Raw genomic sequence first — 25,359 nt, 5'->3', positions numbered from 1 at the left:
TTTCACCCTAGCCCCATCTCAAATGCTGAGCTGCTTTCTCTCTCTACTGGAATAGGGGAAGAGTTCATCTCACAACGAATTCCACGTGCTGCTATGAACATAAGCACTACCCTCTTGAGTCAGGCATACCAGTGAACCCCCTAGTGCAATACAGTGGTACTTCAGGTTAAGTACTTAATTCGTTCTGGAGGTCCGTTCTTAATCTGAAACTGTTCTTAACTTGAAGCACCACTTTAGCTAATGGGGCCTCCCACTGCCGCCGCACTGCCAGAGCTCGATTTCTGTTCTCATCCTGAAGCAAAGTTCTTAACCCGAGGTACTATTTCTGGGTTAGCGGAGTCTGTAACCTGAAGCGTATGTAACCTAAAGCATATGTAACCCAAGGTACCACTGTATCCTTTATCCAACAGGATCAGGACTTTTCAGCAGAAATACAGAGAAACTCAATGAAATCATAAGTTAATTCTTATATTCACTGCCATCCTTACATAATCCCATTGACTGGGTCTTCAGGAAACGTATTAGGTGAGATTAATAATAATAATAATAATAATAATAATAATAATTTCATATCTATACTGCTTTATATTTTAAAGAAAACAATGTCAAAGTAGTTTACAACACATTCAAACATCAAATAAAACCATCCACAAATTCGAGCTTCACGTAAAATATTCCAGAAGCTTCTGCAAGTATTTTGCTTTCCCCAGACAGTCATACCTCAGAAGTCCAACGGAATCCATTCCGGAAGTCCATTTGACTTCCATAATGTTCAGGAACCAAGGTGCAGCTTCCAATTGGCTGCAGGAAGCTTCCAATTAGAAGCTGCGGAAGCCATGAAAGACATTCAGGTTCCAAAGAACATTTGCAGACCAGAACAATCACTTCCGGGTTTGCGGCGTTCGGGAGCCAAAACGTTCGACTCGCAAGGTAGTACTGTATTTATTTACCTACTTAATTTATATAGCAGAAGAAATCTAGGAAGCCAGTGTGGTGTAGTGGTTAGAGCCCTGGACCAGGACCTGGGAGATCAGGGTTCAAATCCCCACTCAGGAATTAAGCCCACCAGGTGACTCTTGGCTGGTCACAGCCCCTGATAGTGGACTACGCCTGACAGTGTGCTGAAGTTTCTCAGTTACAGCAATGAAATGCAATTCACTAAATGGGTAGCCAGCTTGCAGCCCTGGTACCTCAAGTGGTATAGGCTGCATGATTTGGCAGACCTAAACAGAAGCAGCAGGGCCTATGACATATAGCCTGTCTACATTCCTCTTTGGATCTCCAGGTTGTTTGGGATTACCATACAGGACATCACATCTGGCACTAAAAATAGCAGCCCTAGGTAAAAGCCATCTCTCCATAATGCTTAAGCACCCCTTACCCATCTCATGATGCTATCACAGCATGCCTTTTTCTCACAATCACTGGCTCCTGTAGTGAGGAATGATATGGTTATATATGCCTAAATCCCGCAATCCAAGTCGTTTTCCTTCCCTCTCTCTTTGAGTCAAATTTCCTATTAAATTTTAAAATCTTGACATATATATTCCAGATTCCAAATTTGTTATACATTTCTCTTTAAACTTTGACTCCCTGCCTTTCCCTCTATGCTGTTCTTAATCCCATCCCATTTACATACTGCATTCTAATAAACATTTCACCTAAGACATATTCTTCCATTTCATATATTATCAATCTTCTAGCACTGCTCATATTTCAAATCCTGCTCATGATTTCATCTGATTATGAATTTGTTTTCAGATATCCCCCAAAGGGTTTGCATTCTTCCATTCTTCTTTCATTAGTGTGTTCTCTTCTTTCCTGTTCTGTGCAGACAAGATTCTGGCTGCTGCTGTTGCATACAAAAATAAGTTAGGTATCTTTGGGGGGGGGCACAATCCAAGGCACTTTCCATCTGGCTCCCAGGAAGTCTCCCACTCAGGTACTGACCACACCTAGACCTGCTTAGCTTCAGCAAGTTGGTGGTCTCATGTGCCTTCGGCTGATACCTTGATGGCTGCCATTTTCAGCATAAAGGTGAAATGACAACAGAGTGTGGTGGGACAGGACAGCATTTTTACTGCAGAGTGCACAGTAAAAATCTGGCAGTCTAAGAAGGCTGGCCACCTCTAAACTAATATCATCTGTTTAGGATACTCTGCTCTGATTCAGAGCAATGCTTTATCTACATTCACATATCACATTCTTAGTTCTGTTTCAGGAGTGTGAAAGAGGGAGGAATGTGAATGAGAGACCTAAAAGCAGTGCTCCTTCTTCCCACCTACACTTTGCTCAAATAAATTACAAAATATTGACAATTCCGTCCCTCACTCGGATATGAATCTTTTGCTCCATGAGACCCAAGAGAGACGGTCTTCAGGCCAGTTCACTTTTTGTCCTTTCCCTCTTTTGACATTATCGTTACTTTAATTAGGTTGTCAGTCAAAAATGTCAGGAGAAGATTCACACACATTGACGGGGGAGGGGTGGGATGTCATCACAAACTCATTATTTCCTCGGAGGCACAGCTTAGTGCAGCTGCAGAAGCCTATCTCTGGCTGTTTGCATGGTTTTTGAAGGAGCTGGAACAGTGTAAAGCTCAAGAGAACCAGGGGAAGGGGGATGAGCCCATACTGACAGCACCATTCAGTTCTATGGCTTAATCACAAACAAATATCTGCAACCACAGAGCAATTGTTGTGTGCAGCTAGGCTTGCCCTTCCTCCAAAATCAAGCCAGTCTAGAAGTTGTTCCCCACTTTGCATTCTATCCTCATGCCAAGCCTGTGAGGTATTCGAAGCTGTGGGAGAGGGAGAGAGAGAGGCTGGCTCAAGGTCACCGGTGGAACTTCCTAAATGCTCAGGTATTTAAACCTAGGTCTCTACACTCCAACTACTGAATCACATTGATCCTCTGCTGTATAACAGCTTACTTGCTCTCCCCATCCCCAGAAAGCAGCACAGTGCATTGTTCATTTACTCCCAGACTTGCTACCATTCCAATTGCTGTTGACATTAAAAAAATGCTTTGCTATAACTTGGCCAGAGCATTAAACACTTTCAGTCCTTTTTATTTTAGCCTAGGGCATCTGTCGATTAAACCCAACACTGTGGTCTAAACCACTGAGCCTAGGGTTTGCCGATCGGAAGGTCGGCGGTTCGAATCACTGCGACAGGGTGAGCTCCCGTTGTACGGTCCCAGCTCCTGCTTACCTAGCAGTTCGAAAGCACGTCAAAGTGCAAGTAGATAAATAGGTACCGCTCCGGCGGGAAGGTAAACAGTGTTTCCATGTGCTGCTCTGGTTTCACCAGAAGCGGCTTAGTCATGCTGGCCACATGACCCAGAAAAACTGTCTGCAGACAAACGTCGGCTCCCTCAGCCAGTAAAGTGAGATGAGTGCCGCAACCCCAGAGTCGTTCGTGACTGGACTTAACTGTCAGGGGTCCTTTACCTTTACCATTACTAGCATTGTGACACACCTTCCTCAACTGTCTTTTAGTGAAGCCCAAATGCACAGTCCTATTGTCACACAGGGTGGTGGAATAAGCACGCAATAGGAAACATTGTTAGGATTATTTACCAACAGTCTGTGGCAGCAATCTTTCAAATATCACCACAACCATTCACATACTGTCTCACACACTCTCTAAGGAAGCCCAACTGGCATATAAGCCGAGCACAGACCACTCTGTGCCATTAATGAAGCCCTTGTCGTTGCAATAGTTTTTACCCATTCTTGATTCCTTCAGACACCAGCTTTTAGAAAACAAGTTGCAATCATCAATCGTTGAATGGTGCATTGTTCCTTATTTGGCATTTTCTTTGCCTCTGCAAACTACAGTATGCTAGCATAGGAAAGCAACTGGGGTGAGATGTTTTCCTCTTATGAAGAACCTAAATAGTACAATGACAATCTAGGAACCTCAGAATTTGCAGCTTGCTAAATTCAGTTATAATTCAGGTATACAGAGGGGCATTGCTTACAATGCCATTTTATTTTATTTTTCTCAATTGGGATAATATACTTCTCCCCTTCCGCAATTAAAAAGGGAGAGAGGGACCACTTTGTAGCAAAACTATTATCTTCGTCTCTATGAAATAATTTTATGCATGTGATTAAAAAGCAATTGAAAATTATTTAGCAACGCCCTGTTCTCTGATAGTATCTCCTTTTGACACATAGCAAAGTTGCACCAGGTGGAAAGAATATTGCAGTCTAGTGTAGCAAAGAACAGCAGCACCCAGGAAATATCGGAGTCTCTCACAAGCAAGGGAAGACCCTTCTGTTAAGACGTGATACTTCCCATGGGGCATAAAAAGAGATTTAAACCACCAGCTGACAAAAATAATTGACTGTTTGCGGCCAATATTGCTGGCTTTGGCTGAGCTCCACCCCTGCCAGGAACACTGCTGTACAGGTGGCAGTCCCTAGTAAATCTCTGGAGACCAGAGGCACTGCCCTAGAATACGTTTCCTCATGCAGGGAACCTTATGCAACAGCTCAAGCACATCAACTTAACGAGGAAGGGATGATGTAGTTTATAGGGAAAGTATAGGATTATAGACCTAGAGTAAAATTAGGGAGAGAAAACAATAGCAAATCATCTCACTGTTCATCAGTTGTTGCCGCACATTTGGGCAACGATTCTTGTGAAATCCCATCCGTATATATCCAAGGAGCAGAGAAAACTCAGTTTGGTACTGTGGACAGCGTTGGGGCAAGAGGCGGAAATATAGATACCATACAAAGGTTAACTCATGGTATCGCAGTGGCAACACACGTTTGTTGGAACAAATGCAGAACTAATTACATTTTTTAAATACCCAAGAGACATTGAATCACAATTCCTTAGTCAATAGATAGGTCTGCACTGAGGGGGGGGGGGAGGCTCCCTGCCTCTTTTGGTCTCTATGATTCTACACATACACACACAATTTTATATATTCGGTGAACAAAATACACACCTGTCAACATACCCATAATGCCTGAAGCATATTTGTGAGTTTCTAACCAGTCAGGGAAACAAGCCAGGAGTGCTAACATTCATTCATTCAGTTTTCAAATAATTGTTTCCTTAGGTGAAGACCTATTTCAGATGCTGGGCTCACAATATTGCTTTCAGCACAAAGTAATCTGGACATGAAGACAAGAGTGTCGTCTTCTGTTCATTGTCAAGCTTTTAATTATTTCTCCTTACCTTCTGTTTCATGAACTTCGTTGTATTTTCTGATGCAGTTCTGAAGAAAAGAAATGTGTTTCAGATATCCGGGTTAAGTAGGCAGTGCATTGGTTTGTCTTAAGCATACAGAGTCCTTCAACGAAAAGGTCCTGAGGTTGAACATCCAGCATTTCCTGTATGTATCTTGAAACATGACGTATTGGGCTCACTCCCTTACAGGTCTTGTCCAGTCTTTGGGATAGGAAGATGCCATTTCAACTGGTTTCTTCTTCTTCTTTCACAACCAAACTTTGTCATGGCCCCAGTGCAGCTAGTGGAGTCTCCAGCAAGGCCTTCACAACAGCGAGTAGATCAATAACGTATTTCCCAGGCATCAGATTGCCAACTTTGACAAAAAGGAGGGGGGTGCAGATGCTCAAATGATGGAACTGAAAATAAAAACAAAACCCCATTGCAAACAGAGAACTAGCACAATCCCTACCAAGTTAATGAACTATATTGATAAGCTGATTTGTAACTTGGAGGAAAAAGAGAGAGCCAAGCTTAACAGACCTGAGTGTGCTAGTCCTACAAGTAGAGAGGCCTAAGGGGCAAATGGAACCAGGTTGGGGGTTAATGCCAGCAGCAATTGCGGTCAGCCGGCTGTTGCCTCCGTCCTTCTAGCAGCAGGGAAGTGAGGCAGGAGAGTACCACCATCTGATCTTTTATAGCTCTTTGTTTATTAGCTGTGTGCCCCTATTTCATAAGGCAGTGCTTGCTAAGAGAGCACATGAAGGAAGGAATGATGAAGATGACTATTAGCTCTAGTCCAAGGACACCTTTTCTTAAGCCTCTTTCATAGCAGCAGGCATGGAGGAACAGCCTAGCAATTGTTCTCTCAAATGTCACCTTTCTGTATAGGCCACTGTGCCGGCGAAACCATGCTCTTGTTGGAAGGCACTATTTTTTTTCTATTTTTTTTCCCCTTTACCCACTAAAAAAAAATAACTTTGCTATTCTGCACATATCTCCAAAGAACCTCGACTGACAAGGGATGCAATTCTTCTTTTCCCAGCTGCCTTCTTCATCCTCTTTCCCCCTCCCTCTTTTCTTTTTCTACCCCCCTTCTTCACACAGTTTGAACAATTTGTCTCTGTTCTATCACATTCCTGCGCAGTCCATTCTTTAGGTGCCCTGCATAAGATTTACACTTGGTGGAAGAACGGTGAGCAGGGAGGGAGGCGGGAGGAGTGGAAGGTAATACAAGGACTACATTTAGACAGAGCAGGAAAGTGAACCGAACGTAGTCCAAGATTGTTGTGCCATCAATTTAATACCTGAGCGAGGAAAACAAAGAGCCTTCAGAGAATTTGTGACCCTTCCCCCATCCTGAAGGGAACTGAGGGAAAGATTTTTTTTATTTTTTTTAAGGGTTGAAAGGAAAGGCACATAACATAATTAAAGCCTTCCAAGTCATTTCTTGAGGGGACAATATGTGATGATAGAGAACCACACAGGTTAATTGTACTGCTGGTATTCGCCTTATTATTAAAATGCTTTGGCATGAGGAAAATATCCTGCACTGGCGTTTCCAACCCCCCCCCCCCCCCCCGATGCGGCTACTTCTGCTGAGGGTGGTTCAGGCAGATGTTGCGAGCGGGTGTTGTCACAGATATAAAAAACAATGCCCTCAATAAAACCTAATACAGTGGTACCTCGGGTTACATACGCTTCAGCTTACAGACTCCGCTAACCCAGAAATAGTACCTCGGGTTAAGAATTTTACCTCAGGATGAGAAGAGAAATCGCACGGCAGCGCAGCAGCAGCGGGAGGCCCCATTAGCTAAAGTGGTGCTTTAGGTTAAGAACAGTTTCAGGTTAAGAACAGACCTCCAGAACGAATGAAGTATGTAACCAAAGGTACTACTGTATAGAGAATCATTGACAGTGCTATTTTTCTAGAAAAAGAGGTGTGGGAACTCACCTCCCTTGTTCTCTCAGAATTTGCAATGGTGCCCACCTGAGAGGTGCCAGAACTGAGTTTCAGCAAGTTCTGGCTGCAAAAAAGAAAATAAATCCTGATCATAGAACTGTACAGTTGGAAGGGACCTGGGGGGGGGGGGGGAGTCATCTAATCTAGTGGTTCCCGGCCGGTAGCCCTGGGATATTCCATGGGGCCACAGTTGAAAATTGCGTAAATGGGGGTGCCACAGCACAAGGCTATGGGGCCACAGAAGGAAATGAGAAGTGATGGGAGGGAAACTTTTTTCTATTTAAAAAATCCTGATTGGCTGGCTATACGCTTGGCCAATCACAAGTGGATAAGGGGGCAGCCTGCCAGGGCCTAGTGCTCCTTTTTGCCACATGCATTTTCTTGAGGAGTCCTGCTTTGTTTCCAGTGGGGAAGGGAGTGTTTTGACCAGTAGAGCCCGTGCCAGAAGAAGGGCTGGGCGAGCTGGAGCTGCTTGTTGCTGCCGCCAATGCTGGGCTCATTGGCAGCCTGGGCCTGACTCCTCAAGGTGCAGGGTGCAATCCACCCTAGCACCTAGTGGATCGGGGCCTTCAGATGTTGCTAAGGGGAGCAGGGCCCATCGGCAGCGGCAGCCTGGCTGTGCAAGGCGTGGGGTAAAATCCACTTCCGGGGTCATCTGGTGCTGCTGACTTGCCTCTAGTAAATAAATAAGTGTCTACTCAGAAGAAAGCCACACTGAGTTTCAGTGGGCTTTACTCCCAGGTAAGGGTGTGGGGGGCTATAGTGTTTTATCTAGGCAGTCAGGGCTCCTCCAGATGGCAATATCTTTTTGCACCAGGTCAGTGAGGATCACTCGCTTTTTAGAATTGTCCCATATATACAGAACTCCCTTTGCACCTTTTGGACTTCCTGTAGGTTTCGCCCTCTGCGTCAAATAACTGGGGTCAAATAAGCGTTGTTTCCTTTTTATAACACATGGAAGACAGATCTCCCTTGGGAGGTGCTGGACTCTCATTCCTTGGGGGTTTCTAAGCAGAAGCTGGATGGCCACCTGTCATGGATGCTTTAGCTGAGTTTCCGACATTGCAGGGGGGTACACTAGAAAGATGATTCTATGTTTTTCTGCTTCAACCAAATTTCGTTATTTTCCTTTCATTTTATGTAATTGTATTTTGTATAAATAAATAAAAATTATAAATAACATATGTTCTATTTACAAACAAAACATTTAAATAGCTAGCTTTCTACCGGTAGGATGTTGGGGGCATGGGCAAAGCCAGGATTTTTGTTAGGAGGGCAGACTTTTTGGGAGGTGGGGGGCAGATCCTCAGATTTATATTGATTTTTACTTATCTGGTGGGCAGCTATGCCCATGGAGGGGGCCGCAGTCCGAAAAAGGTTGGGGAGACACTGATCTAATCCAACGAAGCCAACTAAAGCATCCATGACAGATAGCCATCCAACCGTTGCTTAAAAACCTCCAGGAAGGAGTGTCCACAGCAACCCGAGGGAGTTCATTCCATTGTCAAACAACTCTTACCATCAGAAGGTTCTTCCTGATGTTTCGTTGGAATCTCCTTTCTTGTAACTTGAAGCCATTGGTTTGAGTCCTATCTCCTCTCAGTCTCGTCTTTACCACACAAAACATACCAGTGGAGGCGGATAGCTCAGTTGGTTAGAGCATGGTGCTGACAATGCCAAGGTTGCAGGTTCGATCCCTGCAAGGGACAGCTGCCTATTCCTGTATTGCAGGGGGTTGGACTAGATGATCCTCAGGGTCCCTTCCAACTCTATGATTCTACAATCTTCCTCAACCATTCTTCATAAGGCTTGGTTTCCAGACCCTTGATCATCTTGATCTCCGTCAACGTTATTTCTTAACAAAATTCCCTATGAAAGAATTCATGACTTAGACTGTTATTTTAAAAAAAATTAATTAATATGCTAGAGTGATACCTTGGGTTAAGAACTTAATTCGTTCTGGAGGTTCATTATTAACCTGAAGCTGTTCTTAACCTGAGGTACCACTTTAGCTAATGGAGCCTCCCGCTGTCACCACACCACTGCAGTGCGATTTCTGTTCTCATCCTGAAGCAAAGTTCTTAACCCAAGGTACTACTTCTGGGTTAGCGGAGCCTGTAACCTGAAGTCTGTAACCTGAAGCGTCTGTAACCTGAGGTACCACTGTACTTGATTGCAATTCTGTACCTACTTACCTGGGGGGTATGTTCCATTGAACTTTTAAAGGGCTAAAACAGAAACGATCGGAACTTTAGAGACTAACCAATTTATTATGCTTCAAGCATTCATGAACTAGAGACCAATTAGATTTCTATGCAATCCCAGCTGCCCATTGGAAGATGTTTTTTTCAAAAAAAAACTTCTAACTGATGCCACACCTCAAGGGGCTACTTCTGGCATGGGTTTACTCCAATACAGATTTGATCCATTTCATTAAACTCTTAAATGTTTCATTAAATGCTTCACTTGCAAGAAATGTTGATAATTAAAACAAAAAGAGCAAAGGTTGAGTGTGAAATTGCTTTAAAGTTCTGTTCCAACCCCCTTTGCACATTGGTATCTTTTCAAGGTGATATCTAAAAAAAATAAAATGTTGCTGCCTTTGTAGTTTCACAATTATATGCAGTAAGATAAGCCAATGCTATTAAGCAATTAGTTTGACCACTTTCCATTCCTGTCTCACCTCTTTCTCAGCAATTTTTTTTTCTGGGTTGCTGTTCAAATACATTGCTCTCTACTCTTGATTAACCTCATTTAAACCAAAAGCATAAACTCCAGGTACTCTGTTTATTCCAGGCAATAAAGCCAGGATATTATTCTCTCCGATGACAAACGTGGATTAATTTTCAGCAGAGTTCCTTTGGCAAACTTTTAATACCCTAAATAGCTCTGCTATCAGATGACAGATAAAAGGACTGTCATATCTAAAGCTCATTTCAATTTTTGGCCCAATATAACACCAGCTTTCAAGGTGATGCAATTATGTTCCGTTGCCTTTTTAATTGTTATTCCTACTAGCTGGTGCATAAAATTCAATTAGTTCAACGCTATTTGATGTGAGTTTAAACGGGGGGGGCGGGGATACACTGATGCTGCATCTATCGTGTATATCATCCACTAAATTAACACGCAAGCCTCTAACACAGCAATCAAAACTATAAGTTGTCAGTGTAAATATCTCCAGCGTAAATTATACCAGGGTAATTCACACCCTCTTCCACACTTGGTTCAGGAGAGGGGCTACTGCCAGCTTAGCCACTCTGAGCCTGGCAGAGGGAAAACAAGCCTTTAAAATAGAGTTTGACTTACACCCGTCTTTTTGTCAGTGTTAACTTCAGCTGGGTTGCTAGAGAACGTGATCAAGCTGAACAGAGTTTGGAATAGGGGTAAGCAGGGCTGGATTTAGGTTTGATGAGGCCCTAAGCTACTGAAGGTAATGGGGCCCTTTAAATGTCCAGCTGTCATTTGTCAACAACAAATTGCCGCTGTTTTTTGTGTTGAATATATGCTTTATGGTAATTTATGGACCTAACAGGTATCTAAACCCATTTGCACATAACAAATAGGAGCCTACACAAACCAAAACATTGTTGCTGTATGTAGGTTTTATTTTATTTGTTTTTTATCTTATACAGTCGTACCTTGGGTTAAGTACTTAATTCGTTCCAGAGGTCCGTACTTAACTTGAAACTGTTCTTAACCTGAAGCACCACTTTAGCTAATGGGGCCTCCTGCTGCTGCCGTGCCGCTGGAGCACGATTTCAGTTCTCATCCTGAAGCAAAGTTCTTAACCTGAAGCACTATTTCTGGGTTAGTGGAGTCTGTAACCTGAAGCGTATGTAACCTGAGGTACCACTGTATTTTGGAAATGTACATCCAGGTGTTATTTTCCTTTAAAAAAATATCGGGGCCCCAAGAGAGTGGGGCCCTAAGCTATAGCTTGTTTAGCTTATACGTAAATCCGGCATGGGGGGGTAAGTCTCCTCCCCACCATCACGCCCCTGTCTTGCCCCTTTGGGGGACTAATCCTGACCCAGCTCAGCCAGCTTTGGCTGAGCCAAAATGGACTACTTCTGCCAGGGCATCTTTGGCTGAGCTGGGATGAGAGACTTCAGCAGGCTGAGCCAGAGATCCTCCTATTCCAAATTCCACTCATCCCAGTGGAGCTTGGCTTTGGATTGTTCCCTAAAATCGTGTGATTTTATAATGCTTTTCATTTCATTTCATTTATTATTTCTTTATGGAATTTGTTGATCTTCCTCATAATCTCTCTCTCTCTCTCTCTCTCTCTCTCTCTCTCTGGGCATTGGTTTCTAAGCAATTTAAAACAAAAATCTCATATAGCAAAACAGATAACAGCTGCACTCTCAGTACAAGGGAGCTCAAGCCATCTCGCCTGCAGATGAAGGCTTATGGTTTGGCAGCAGAGCGCATCCTTAGCAGGTTCATTCTCCAGCACCTCCAGGTAAAACTGAGAGAAACCCTGGAGAGCCACTGCCACAGTACTAAGCCATAACCTCCAATGTTTCTCTGATGAAAATAGGGACATCCTATTCCATAATAATGGAATGGGACGCGGGTGGCACTGTGGTCTAAACCACAGAGCCTAGGGCTTGCCGATCAGAAGGTTGGCGGTTCGAATCACCATGACGGGGTGAGCTCCCGTTGCTCAGTCCCAGCTCCTGCCAACCTAGCAGTTCAAAAGCACGTCAAAGTGCAAGTAGATAAATAGGAACCGCTCTAGCAGGAAGGTAAACAGAGGGAATGAACAAATTCCTATTCCCCACAAATAACCCAGAGATGCATTTTAAATAAAAGCACACATTCTACTCATATAAAAACACGCTGATTCCCGGACCATCCGTGGGCTGGATTTAGAAGGCGATTGGGCCGGATCCGGCCCCCGGGCCTTAGTTTGCCTACCCATGCCCTGCAGAGCCACTGCCACAGTACTAAGTCATAACCTCCAACGTTTCTCTGATGAAAATAAGGACATCCTATTCCATAATAATAATAATAATAATAATTTTATTATTTACACCCTGCCCCAGCCACTCTGGGTGGTTTTCAACATATATAAAAAATAATAAAACATTAAACTTTTTTTTAAAAAAAACCAACAAACCCTTCCATATACAGTGGCACCTCCGGTTACTAACTTAATCTGTCCAGAGGTCCGTTCGTAACTGGAAACTACTCGTAACATGAGGCGTGCTTTCGCTAATGGTGCCCCCCGCTGCTGCCGCGCCGCCAGAGCGCGACTTCCGCTCCCATCCCGGGGCAAAGTTCGCAACAAGGAGCATCTACTTCCGGGTTAGCGGAACTCGTAACCTGAAAGATTCATAAGGGGGGTGGTACATAACATGAGGTGTCACTGTACAGAGCTCCAACATTTCTCCAGTGAAAATAGGGACGTCCGAGGGAAAAGCGGGACATTCTGGGATCAAATCAGAAACCAGGATCGCTTCTGTAAATCCAGGACTGTCCCTGGAAAATAGGGCCACTTGGAGGGTCTTTGAACTGATATGGTATACAGCTGCTTCCTATGGGAAACTTAATGGGCATCAGCCAGCAAGACAGATAGGGAATGGCCCTGGCCCTCCAATGATAGGAAGCCCAGCACAGTTCCCAGTTCTGTCCCTGCTTCTTTAAGAGCTAGGTGGACAGGAACAAAATTCGAAGCAGGTGGTGGCATGAAACATTCTGCTAAACTAGTGTAGCCTTCCAGAGGTGTCACAATTGTGATAAGTGCTGTTTAAACTTTACCCATAGCTAAACATCAAGTGTCAACAGTAGCTCATGCCCAAACTCTCCGCACAGGAGTAGGCAAACATCTAATCAAGAGAGGACATCAAAGCTGTGATGCAAAGGAGATGGGAATGCTTTAACTCTCTAGTTCCCATGCTGTCCGGGCGCCTTTGAATAATTCACCTCCAGCTACCTGAGACAGGGATTTTATACCTAAAGCATCCCCATTCAGTGGTTTCTTGAGTGCTTATAATCCATTCAGAATCTTTCAAAATGCTATCAAATTTGCCAATTCTATGGCACAGCATTCCCCCACCCCATAACAGAAGCATTTACTGGGCTTGTGCCCAATGGGACTACTAGGGCAGAAGGCGAGGTTGCTACCCATAGGTGGACGCGGGTGGCGCTGTGGTCTAAAGCACTGATCCTCTTGGGCTTGCTGATCGGTAGGTCAGCGGTTCAAATCCCTACGACGGGGTGAGCTCCTGTTGCTCTGTCCCAGCTCCTGCCAACCTAGCAGTTCGAAAGCACACAAAATAACCCTGCTCTTTACCACTGAACCAGAGCAAATGGCAATTCATGGAAAACCCAAATTGCATACCCTCCAACATTTCTCCGATGAAAATAGGGATGTCCCATTCCATAATTCCATGTTTATACCCCACACATCTTACAGGGTTGTCCCAGCCACTCTGGGCAGCTTCCAATTGCCTTCAGACAGCTCGAGGGTCGGAAAACTCCATACCCTCCAACATTTCTCCAATGAAAATAGGGACATCCTAAGGAAAAGTGGGACATTCCGGGATCAAATCAGAAGCCGGGACATCTTCTCTAAATCAGGAATGTCCTTGGAAAATAGGGACACTTGGAGGGTCTGAAATTGCCATTTGCTCTGGTTCAGCAGTGAAGAGAGGGTTTTCCTGAAGAATGTGGCAGGGCAAAAGAAGAAAAGGGCACACCGACTGGGAAAGCACGGGGACAAAAGGCGGGTGTGGGTGAACCCTAAGAAGGAGGAAGCTGACAGTCAGTGCCACGCACCTAGGCTGGTTGCAAAGAGGAAGGCATGCAAAGCGGAACGAGGTTGGGGGGGTCAATGCCCCATTCACTCTAGTGGGCCAACCTCCAGAAAGGTGGGCATCGTGCGCATGCATGGGAGAGCCATCTCAGGCAGCCTTTCATTGTGGAAGCAACCTTATTTCTCGAGGAACTGGGAGGGCCCTTGTGAGCGCGCATATACGAGTTCCAGCACCTATGCGCACTCCCGTCGCTAAATAGGCGCATTCTCTTTCTGTCTGTCTCTCCCTCTTTCCTGTCACTCCCCTCCTCCCAGCTTTGGTGAGCGAGACTTTCCAGAGAGCTCTCCCTGCAGCGGCATTAGCAGGCAGGTGGCGTGAGATCAGTCGTGTCAGGGTGCCACTGACGCCGCTGCCGCATAGCAGCTCAATACAATATGCTTAGGCGGTTATAGCGGCAGGTGCCTGGAGCCCCCCCAGAATTCAGTGCCCGGGTGCCCCGTACCCCTTGCACCCCAGGGTAAAGACAGCCCTGAGTGTAGATACAGTGCACTTATATTTGTCCTCTTAAGTTCCTGCAGCAAGTGAAGTGGGAGAATCTCATCCGCTGCATGGTCATCTCATCTCTTGTTTAAGTGCTAGGCAGCTGCATCCTAAATACCATATTTTTTGCTCTATAAGACTCACTTTTTCTCTCCTAAAAAGTAAGAGGAAATGTGTGTGCGTCTTATGGAGCGAATGCAGGCTGCGCAGCTATCCCAGAAGCCAGAACAGCAAGAGGGATTGCTGCTTTCGCTGCGCAGCGATCCCTCTTGTTGTTCTGGCTTCTGAGATTCAGAATATTTTTTTTCTTGTTTTCCTCCTCCAAAAACTAGGTGCGTCTTATGGTCTGGTGCGTCTTATAGAGCGAAAAATACGGTATCTGAAACAGAAAAGCTGGGATTTGTTTCCAGGGTTCCCCAGACAAAGAAAAACAGATAGGCACATTTGTTTTATGTTTTGTTGTTGCTGCTGTTTTAAAAAAACACAACTTCCGTTTCGCACCACTATTAAGACTGATGCCAATTCAATGTGTAATCTTACAACCTGCAATGGCAGCCACTGCTGGTCACTTGAGAAGTTGAATGCCCATGTTGATCTGAGCGGCTCTCAGCCAGCACTGCCAGAGGCAGGATTCAACTTCCAACGTACTGAATCTTGCGCCCAACATTAGACCGCACCATCAGCCCACCTCAGGCTGGGAGCCCATGTGTAGATAGGTCCCTTTTTTCCAACTATAAAAAACAGTTAGTGGGTTTTGTCTGCTTTAAACAGCTGAGTGTTCATTAGGCGTCTGTCTGTTAATTCCAGAGTCCCTTAGATCCAAACCCATCACCCTAGAATTAGTTCACATACAAATCCTGTCAGCAAACAAACCCAGATCATTTGGAATGATCTCAAGAAAGGTTGAAAAACACCATCTGCCAGATTTTAAAAAATCATCATCATCATCATCATCATCTCCCCCCCCCCATTAAATATACATATATTTGAAGTTCACGGTGTCTTTTATTAATCAATACCAAATAATCCCAAGATAAACTGTGCAATGAACTTTCTAATGAGAACATATGGCAGAGCAGACTGATAGTGTTCTGCCTTTCAAGTGCAAAGGTAATATTTATGAACACACAGCAGGGTTGTTGTTTTTAAGAAGCCAGTAAATCTTTATATACTGAAATACAGACTTTCAGACTTTCATTTTTTGGTGTTAGAAGTATTAACATAGTTCTGTCATACCTAGGTAGACTTGGCACTAGCACAGCAATAATGCCTTTAGGAATTAGGGTGCACCAAATATTTTCCACTGTTTTTTATTAGTGCCATTTTCTTTCTCCTTTTGCAATGTCCTTGACCTTGTTTGAAGCACCATTTAATCTGATTGCCTGTGATGGCATGAGGCATTGTTCACAGATGTTCATAACGTTATCAGATCAGATGTGGTGTTGTGATGTCATCAGCACTCTATCACTCTGTCAGGGCAAATGTGGCTAAGAGCAAAGAAGGAAAAAGGTGCCATGGAGCCAAAGTCAGGGGAAGAACACAGGGCAATGGGATGACATTTCATTCTTACCATCCAAACCATTCGAAATGGGAGGTGCTCTTCACCATTCAAGAAAACAAACACAAAAGGAAACATTAGACTCAGTAACAAAAGATTTTAAAGGGCTGCGCACCTCACAGACCATAGATACTCTCATCAAGTTATTTCCTTTGCTCAGTTGCCAATGGGGCAGCTGAAAAATATCAACTAGAAAAAGCAGCCATCTTGTCAAACCTCATCCACCTTAAAGCTCCTACACACCACGCTCATAAATCACCTCTGTGAGGTCCCTGAGGAATGCCGCTCATTCTTCACAAGGACTTTAACCACTCAGTGCAAACAACGAGGCAAGCATTCCTGGGAGACCATGCGCAGGGAGGCAGAGGAGAGAGGCCAGGCCTAATCAATCTGGCAGACTTTCCCACACTTTCTGCTATCCGTTTTTATCTGTGTTGTAACCCAACATGTCAAGGACTTTCGGATGGTGCCAAAGGTGGCTTTCTGACCCAATATGCTCTGACACTGACACTTTCACAGGGTTCAGCCTCCCGCGCCTGAGAAGCAGTTTTAAAGGTGGTAAATCTGCTCACAGGGGTGGGGAGTACTAATATATCCCTTGTAGATCCGCATACCTATGGCAGCTGCTGAAACTGCTTCAGATTATTCTACCTGGCAAGCAAGGAAATCAATCCTGATGCACCTGCTCCACAAACCTGCCTGCCTGCCCCTAAGCAGTGGTGCCAAAACCAATACCAATCAGGGGTAAGACTGGATAGGAAGGAAGTGAGCTCAGTCTGAGAAGACAGCTCATCAGAGGTAAGGGTTGAGAGATGAGCCATCTCTGTGAAGGGGGAGTTGCAAAGGAGTTTCCTGGTAATAGATCTCATCTCATAACTCAAAAATGTGTGAGCACATTCTCTGGAAAAGGCAGAGGAGCGAAATGCTGCGGAGATTATTTTTTTGAGTTGATGTCTCCAAATTGTATATACAAAGCAATGCTAAAGCCAGTGTTGTGGGGAAAGGTTGAAAGGCAAGGAAGATTAGCTTGACATCAGCCACACTCTGGAGTGAATGATTGGCCATTTCTGAGGTGGGAAAAGGAGTTCGCATGAGAAACAGGGTGCATGAATGTTTTATTGTAAAACAAAAACAAAAACACCTGAAAGTTGTACTATGTTTTGTGGGATGTGATACATAAGTAGCAGTCAAGTACAACATTACTTGTTTTCCTAGAGTGGACATGCAGGGGAATGTTTGGTCCAGCCAGTTGAAAACTTCCTGTTTCCTCCTGGCTGGGACATACTTCCTTTTGCATGTGACTAGAGGTGGGTGTGACCTTATCTGTCCAGGTAACAGAAGGGCAAGTCAAGCAGCACACCTCCTCTCTTTGATTTCCTCCATCTTTAGAGCAGCAACTTTTAGCTAGAGATGCTCTGTTGGCTGGAAGCCAACAGAGGACACTGGGACTATCTCCATATGAGATAGATCCACATGTATATACTTTGCCTTCAGGGATCCAACTGTGAACTGATGATGTGAGTAAACTTCTTTTATATACTTTACACAAGATTGTGGCGTGTTTATTCTTTTAAGACGGATATAAGGGAACTTACCAGGAACCTAATATTGAGAGGCTTAAACAAGCCTGCAACCAGCTATCTGCTGTGCATTCAAAGGGGGAATGTGAAACTCTGCTAAGTAAAGGAACTTGCTAGCACAAGTTAGGAAGGATATTAATAAACAATATATCCTCTCCTGCCTCCCTGAACATTCCCACATGTTCTACCAAACCATTATTAGGACACAAGATTGTCAGTGTTGATCGGTTTGAGGGTTGGTGATGATCTGATCTCAGGACTAGCCCCAAACATTTTAATGTCATGGGAGAAGGACAAAGGGGCACCCACCCACCCACTTAGTTTTTATATACAGAAACTAGTAGGCACCTCACTGTCACCTCCTAGCATCTGCCAACTAAGGTAGATGGCTTACTCTGCCTAATGGCTGGGCCATTGGTCCTGTCCTGCCATGGACTGGTCCTGCCTTATATCCAAGAGGCCCTCAAACACCTTTCAGGTCTATGAGCTCATCCACACTTGTGCCATACCTAAAAAGCATGGGGCCAAGAAATTTTCCACTTGACCCTCACTTTCTAGACTGAGTGGTATTCTCTTTGCCCCACTCCTTTCCCAGGGAAACCCCACTCTTTATCGATAGACCAGAACCAATGACAATCCAGGGGAAATCTTACTTGCTGTTTGCTGTTAAGATCCTTTCCTTAACATTGTGACAGTCCAGATTAGTGCTTACCCTTGCAGCCTGAAGGTTAGAGGGCAGAGCTATGGCGCTGTGGGTTAAACCACAGAGCCTAGGACTTGCCGATCAGAAGGTCGGCGGTTCGAATCCCCGCGATGGGGTGAGCTTCCGTTGCTCTGTCCCAGCTCCTGCCAACCTAGCAGTTCAAAAGCACACCAAAGTGCAAGTAGATAAATAGGTACCGCTCCAGCGGGAAGGTAAACGGCATTTCCATGCACTGCTCTGGTTCGCCAGAAGCAGCTTAGTCATGCTGGCCACATGACCCGGAAGCTGTACGCCGGCTCCCTCAGCCAGTAAAGCGAGATGAGCGCCGCAACCCCAGAGTCGGCCACGACTGGACCTAATGGTCAGGGGTTCCTTTACCGATGAGTAAGGAAGTCCCTGGTTCAAATTTCATTTCTGCCATGAACTCACTAGACAACTTGCAGTCTCTCAACCCCAACACCAATCTGCAATATGGGGGATAATAATGTCTCCTTACCTTACAGGGCTTTTTTGGTACATAATGCCTAAATATTAGGCAACAGCCCACTTTGCTTCCGTCTTGCTTCAGTATCATTCAGACGCTCAAGAGTCTGGTGCAACCCTGATCTTTGTTGCCTCTTTTCCACGAAAACGTTGGCTGAGGCTTACACTCTTCTTTACTCAGAAAACATGCCCTTTGCCACATCAATCCCAAATGTAGCAGCTTCGAAAAGCAAACAACAATCTCCAGGTTTGACACACTAGAGAGGAATCTGATCTTGATAGGAGAAGATGACCTATTACATCCTCTTTGCTGAGAATGAAAGTGATGTTTTCCTTTCTCATCTGAAGCTATGCTTAAAAAAAAAATTTGCTTTGTAAAACTCTCTTCCTCCTGCATTGCAAACAGGAGTTTGGAGAAATGTGCCACCCCTCCAATCCTCCTAAAAGTGAATTATCTTCACCAACGTGCTAAAGGTGAATGGGGTCACTTCATATGAAACCACACCAACATGGGGCATTTTTTCTAAGGCTGGAATGTAGTGTATATATAAGTGTGTCTGATCTCTGCAACCAACCTGTATGTGCCATGAGTTAGTCCTGTCTGGGTGATCCAATGCTCTCTGTGTTAGGGCTGGGCAGTATATCAATATATCGTCCAAAGCCGGTTTGAAGTCCATATCATGATAACAGTTTCATAATTTTTGACCTGGCAATTATCGTGAATCATGATGTGTGTATGTGTGTGTGCCATGCAAAAATCACGATGTGGGGAAAACCGTGAAGCCAGCCGGGGCTTCCCTTGATTCCTGCAGCCTTTGTTAACTCTGCTGGCTCAGCAGTTCCCTTTCTCATGCAGGAAGCAGTGAATCGCAAGAGCAGGCAAAAATCATGATGCGGGGAAACCGTGAACCAGTTAATGCTTCTACATAGCTCCATCCTTATTTCAGACATTGTGATATATTGGTGATATATATATTGTGATGTTTAGCTGGTGAGATATCACAATGTTGAAAACCAGATATCGCCCAGCCCTAATGTGTGTATGTCCTGCTCTGCTGTTAATCGTAAACCATTCTGGAAGTTGTGACCCTGAAGGAGTAGGAGATCAAGTGCTTCAAACCAACAAGGGAGGGAGGAAGGGAGGGAGGGTGGCAGAGGAGCCATTCCTGACTCCTTGCATCTCTGATGCAGACCCAGAACCTGCTTGCAGGCTTCCCATAGACATCTGATTGGATGATGTGAGAACAGGGCCTTTGAACTGATAATGCCGGGTTCTATTCACATTCTTGTGATGAGCTTTTGGTCAATTTGTTCCCTGGAAGTCCAAGTCCAACAGATTATCTACTGGAACACCAAGTCCCTAGCGGTGACTTGTCTTTCAAGAAGACATCCTTTCACTTTCTTTATTTTGCAACTGATTACGCAGGAAAGTCAAGCTTGAACAGCTTCCCCATTGACAGATATAGGAGCACAAGGCTGGCAGCATCTCAGAAGAGTGGAAGTCCTGACAGTATCAGGACTTAAGAACTTAATTAATTGGGGTGGTAATATTGCACAGAGTGTTCTGAATCTCTTGACAGATCTTTCACTGTTCCTTATCTGCAGCCTAAGGATAATACTTATCCTTCTTGCTTGCTGGAATGCAAAAGAAAACGCATAAATCTTACATAATTTGGGCAGAGTTTTTCTCTGCAAGGAGTGGGAACAGGCAAGGAAGTTACATCTTATTCCCATCAAATTGACCAAAAAGCTCATCAGCGTATTTGGACCATCTAGTATAAATCCACCATTAATACACTGCTATTGTGTCAATGGTGTGCTGCAAATGATTTGTTGCAAAAAACACTCCCCAAAAAGAGAAAGAAAAATCTGAAGGTGTCCACACATTAAAAGCAACCTATTCATTGTTGGAGAGTTGTCACTGAAATTTTGGCTGAAGCAAAATTTACACCATCTTCAAGGGTCTCCCCTCAAGCAGAACATCTGGGGATTTTTAAGGTGAATCCCAAGTTTCACATTAATGGAATTTCGTGGTGCATAGGTCATACAGTTCTAATGCAGATTTATATCATCTATATGTTATATTTTTACAATTGTACTTTGGGGTGGGGGGGATAATAATAATAATAATAATAATAATAATAATAATAATAATAATATATTATTATTATTATTTATACCCCGCCCATCTGGCGCGGCTTCCAACCGAATATTTAAAACAATACAGCATCAAACATTAAAAACTTCTCTAAACAGGGCTGCCTTCAGTTGTCATTTAAAAGTAAAATAGTTGTTTATTGCCTTGACATCTGCTGGGAAGGCGTTCCACAGGGCAATCACCACTACCGAGAAGGCCCTCTGCCTGGTTCCCTGTAACCTCATTTCTCGCAGCAAGGGAACCACCAGAAGGCCCTCGGAGCTAAACCTCAGCATCCGGGTTGAACGATGGGGTGGAGACGCTCCTTCAGGTATACAGGCTGAAGCTGTTGCGTTTCCCATGAAATATGTCATCAGTAACTCTGAAATGAGTGTGTGCCCTTTGTTGGCCATACCACTCGTAGTATTAAGGAAGTTTCTCCATCTCCACCTTTGGAAGTGTGAGATAGCACAGAGAACTCCCCACTTTCCATGTGAGTCCTGATTCAGATTCACCGTTTCTGAAAAAACAGTGAGATAGCTTAGCTACCTACAACAGAGAAACGAGGGCAGGGCATCTTACAGCAGGGATGGGAAACTTGCCCTCAGATTAATTTCACATGTGTAGGGGGGACCTGGAGGGAGAGATGGAGGGGGAACAGGAGACAGCAAAAATGGATGGAGGTTTGGAAGGAGTGCACGGGGGGGGGGGGGGCAGGAGAAACACAGTTGTGATCTTTGCTCTGGGGCCCCACACATTCTCATTCATGCTAAGCCATATTTTGGCTTAGCATTATGTGTGAACAAGGTCAGTAAATCGGGTGGTAGTTGCCCACAGATTTGCTTCCAAAGCATGCTTTCGTGACTTGAATAGCGAAATGGCTAAGTAACGTTTGGCAGGATAGAATACACCCCTTATTACTAAAACCTTTAAAATACTAATCAGCAGGCTCTTAGTTCATTCAAGCAGAATTATTTTCAGTGAAGGTTGAAGCGGTTTATTTATTTCTCCATTGGAGTCCTTTAAAATTATTAGGATGCTGTTTATAAAATGGACCAAGAGAGGGAAGCAAAGGAAGGGAATGAAGGGACCAGAATTGGGTCTTTTCCAATGCCAATAAACCTATTTCTCTCCCTTATAGGAAAAAGGTTCCTGTGCAAATGTTAGCTTACATAACCAGTCTCTGTACCGGCAGCCACCGCTGAGGCAAGGCCTCTTCACTTAACAGCACGTTTGTCAGTAACAATGACTCCTTCCTTCTGTGGTTGGCAACACAGAATATGCAAAGGTAAGGATGAATGAAACAGATTGAAGTTATTGGCATCCCGTCTCTAGATGTCCTGCTCAAGCAGCTGAGAATGGAATCTGGGCTCCAGAGCATGGGGTTACACCGTTTTGTCAGTTTACCTCCAATGTTTGTCCCAATTTTTTACGGTGCAGCTAGAAATCAAGTTGAGAAGTCTCCCATGCCCTTCTCCAAGTGTTGAGGTCTGTCACGCAGATGCCAACCCTGGTATCTCCCTCCCCTTAAGAGACAAGGAACTGTATCATAGGACAGTGTTTCGACTCCCTGATCTTCCTCATCCCTTTGCATTTCTGGGCAAAGCTGCTAAGCATAACAGAGGTCTTATCCAGGCTTCCTTTTGTGCCTCGCTTCTAGGCACAAGTTCACGTTTGTCGTGTCCAACTCTGGCCACTTCCCCCCCCCCAGCACTTTCCCCCCTTTGCTCCACTGAACTGGAGCAAACAGCAATCCATGGGGAACTCAAATTCCTGTACAGTGATACCTCTGGTTACGTACCGTATTTTTTGCTCCCGACCATAACACACACGCACCCGACCATAACACACACGTAGTTTTTAGAGGAGGAAAATCCGTAGGCATGCCACCTGTAGGCATTCCCTCCATAACACGCACAGACATTTCCCCTTACTTTTTAGGAGGAAAAAAGTGAGTGTTATGGTGCAAAAAAATACGGTACTTAATTCGTTCTGGAGGTCCATTCTTAACCTGAAACTGTTCTTAACCTGAAGCACCACTTTAGCTAATGGGGCCTCCTGCTGCCTCTGTGCCACCGCTGCACGATTTCTGTTCTCATCCTGAAGCAAAGTTCTTAACCTGAGGTAATATTTCTGGGTTAGCAGAGTCTGTAACCTGAAGCGTATGTAACCTGAAGCGTATGTAACCTGAAGCGTATGTAACCTGAAGTACCACTGTATACAGTCGTATCTTGGAAGCTGAATGCCTGAGGAGTTGAACAGTTTGACTCCCGAATGCCGCAAACCCGGAAGTGAGTGTTCTGGTTTGTGAACGTTCTTTGGAACCCGAATGTCCAGTGCGGCTTCCTCAGCCAATCGGAAGCTGTGCCTTGGTTTCCGAACATTTGGGAGTCAAACAGACTTCTGGAATGGATTCCGTTCGACTTCCAAGGTACGACTGTATTCTGATTTTGCTTTGAGTTTTCACCAGGATAAAAAGGAAAGGAACGCACACAGGCACAGCATGGATCTGTGCCTAGAAATTGTGGGGCAAAAGTTAAGTGTGGGCGAGCCCTGACTCAGTGGCAATTCAACAAGGTGTGTATATTACAAAGAGAGCAGAAGGGATGGAGCTGTTCTAGATTTTAGGCCAAGACCCCTTTGTGGTTGGGGGTGGGATGTCAGTTTACTACAGATCGCTGAAAATCCCGGCCAACATTTTTTTCTAAAAACCTAACTGCAGCTGTCACAAAGACTCAGATTGAACTCTTCCTCAAGAAAAAAAACAATGTACAGGGTGAAATAAAAGGTTCTGAACATTTCCAGGCAAAATCCTCAAGTGGCAACACTTCAACACAGGCCCCTCCTAAGTCAAGTGAACAGTGACGGCATGGAACATATCAAGCTATTTTTCTGTGTGTTTGGAATTCACCTCCTGATCGCATATCCTATCCTGGAAGAATCAACGCTAGACAGTTCATGCAGTGCTTTAAGTTGCTTTTAGCCCTTCTAATACCAGACATTGAAGTTGTTTTGATTCCAAACAATGAAATGCATTGCTTCAGTAAACAGCTAGTACTATATAGACCTGTGGTGCCAATTCAAAGCACATTGTAATAAATCCATGTTTGCATTTTAAGGATAATAGCAAGCTGAATTATTCCTATTTAAAAGACAATGGCAATCTTTTTCCCGACTATTCTTGGCACAGGTGTACATACACTATTTAGAAGCCAGTGTGGCATAGCAATTCGAGTGTTAGATCAGGGCTTGGAAGACACAGGTTCAAATCCTCACTCAGCCAGAAATCTGAATGAATGACCTTGAGCCAGTCACACATAGTCAGTGCCGGATTTATGTATAAGCTAAACAAGCTATGACTTGGGGCCCCACTCTCTTGGGGGCCCCCAAAAAAGTAAAGGAAAAAAACCTGGATGTACATTTCCAAAATATATAATATAAAAAACAAATAAAATAAAACCTACATACAACAACAGTGTTTTGTGTTGTGTAGGCTCCTATGATGTAAGTAATGGGCCCCGCCTGCTAGTCTGCTCCCTAAAATATCATTTGCTCATTTCTATATATAGCGTGCCTACATTCTGCATGTGCAAATGGCTTTAGATACCTATTAGGTCCATAAATTACTATATAGCATATATTCAACACACACAAAACAGCGGCAATTTGTTGTACACAAACGACAACAGGACATATAAAGGGCCCCATTACCTTCAGTAGCTTAAGGCCTCCTCAAACCTAAATCCGGCCCTGCACGCAGTGCGGGGGGTGACAAAATGCTGTGTGGCACTCACCACGGGCCTGCAGCACGCCTCAGCCATGCGTCTCTCCTGGGAGTGACATGGTGGCTTGGGTGCCTGCAGGCTCCGCGCTCCCTGAAACGGCAGTGTGGGGCTTGCATCTGCCCACTGCCTCTCCCTCAGCTGCCCTACAGCTGAGGGGGAGGTGACAGAGAGGCTCCACGCAGTGCGCCCCCCCCCCCCCCGGCTGCAGGACGCATGCGCCACACCGGGCACACGAGCGTCTAGCTACACCACTGGTCATATGCTTTCTCAGTTTAACAACAGGGTTGTTATGAGGATTATATAGCACAGAGAGAACCATTCATAACAGGACAGAATATAGATATACAGTGGTACCTCGGGTTAAGAACTTAATTTGTTCTGGAGGTCCATTCTTAACCTGAAATTGTTCTTAACCTGAGGTACAACTTTAGAAAATGGGGCCTCCTACTGCCGCCACGCCGCCGCCACGCAATTTCTGTTCTTATTCTGAAGCAAAGTTCTTACCTGTCAGAGCTGGCTCCGGGTCCCAGCTCACCAAGGACCAACGCTAGCCGATCGTACAGTAACAAAGTCTTTATTGAAGAATAGTCTCCATTTACAAGTCTTAGCGTCCCAGCCCTACGTCTGGACTTTAGACCGGCGAAGCTCTGTCTGGAT

General features: G+C 44.6%; 1 long non-coding RNA gene across 3 annotated transcripts; it reads left to right on the top strand.

Moving 5' to 3' along the window:
* The first annotated feature begins 858 nt into the window (after positions 1-858).
* Positions 859-24,035, top strand: LOC310671787. Of its 3 annotated transcripts, none has more exons than XR_014508191.1 (3): positions 859-930; positions 22,059-22,205; positions 23,723-24,035. It is a non-coding gene; the product is annotated as an uncharacterized lncRNA (long non-coding RNA). The 3 variants fall into 3 exon arrangements; XR_014508192.1 differs by lacking the exon at positions 859-930 and adding an exon at positions 5,227-5,355; XR_014508193.1 differs by lacking the exon at positions 859-930 and adding an exon at positions 11,475-11,617.
* Positions 24,036-25,359: the final 1,324 nt, after the last annotated feature.

This window comes from Podarcis tiliguerta, assembly GCF_965153285.1.
Source record: "Podarcis tiliguerta genome assembly, chromosome: 2".
In the NCBI taxonomy this organism is placed as follows: domain Eukaryota; kingdom Metazoa; phylum Chordata; class Lepidosauria; order Squamata; family Lacertidae; genus Podarcis; species Podarcis tiliguerta.
The sequence above is the reverse complement of the archived record's forward strand: the minus strand, read 5'-3'. Positions and strand labels throughout refer to the sequence as shown.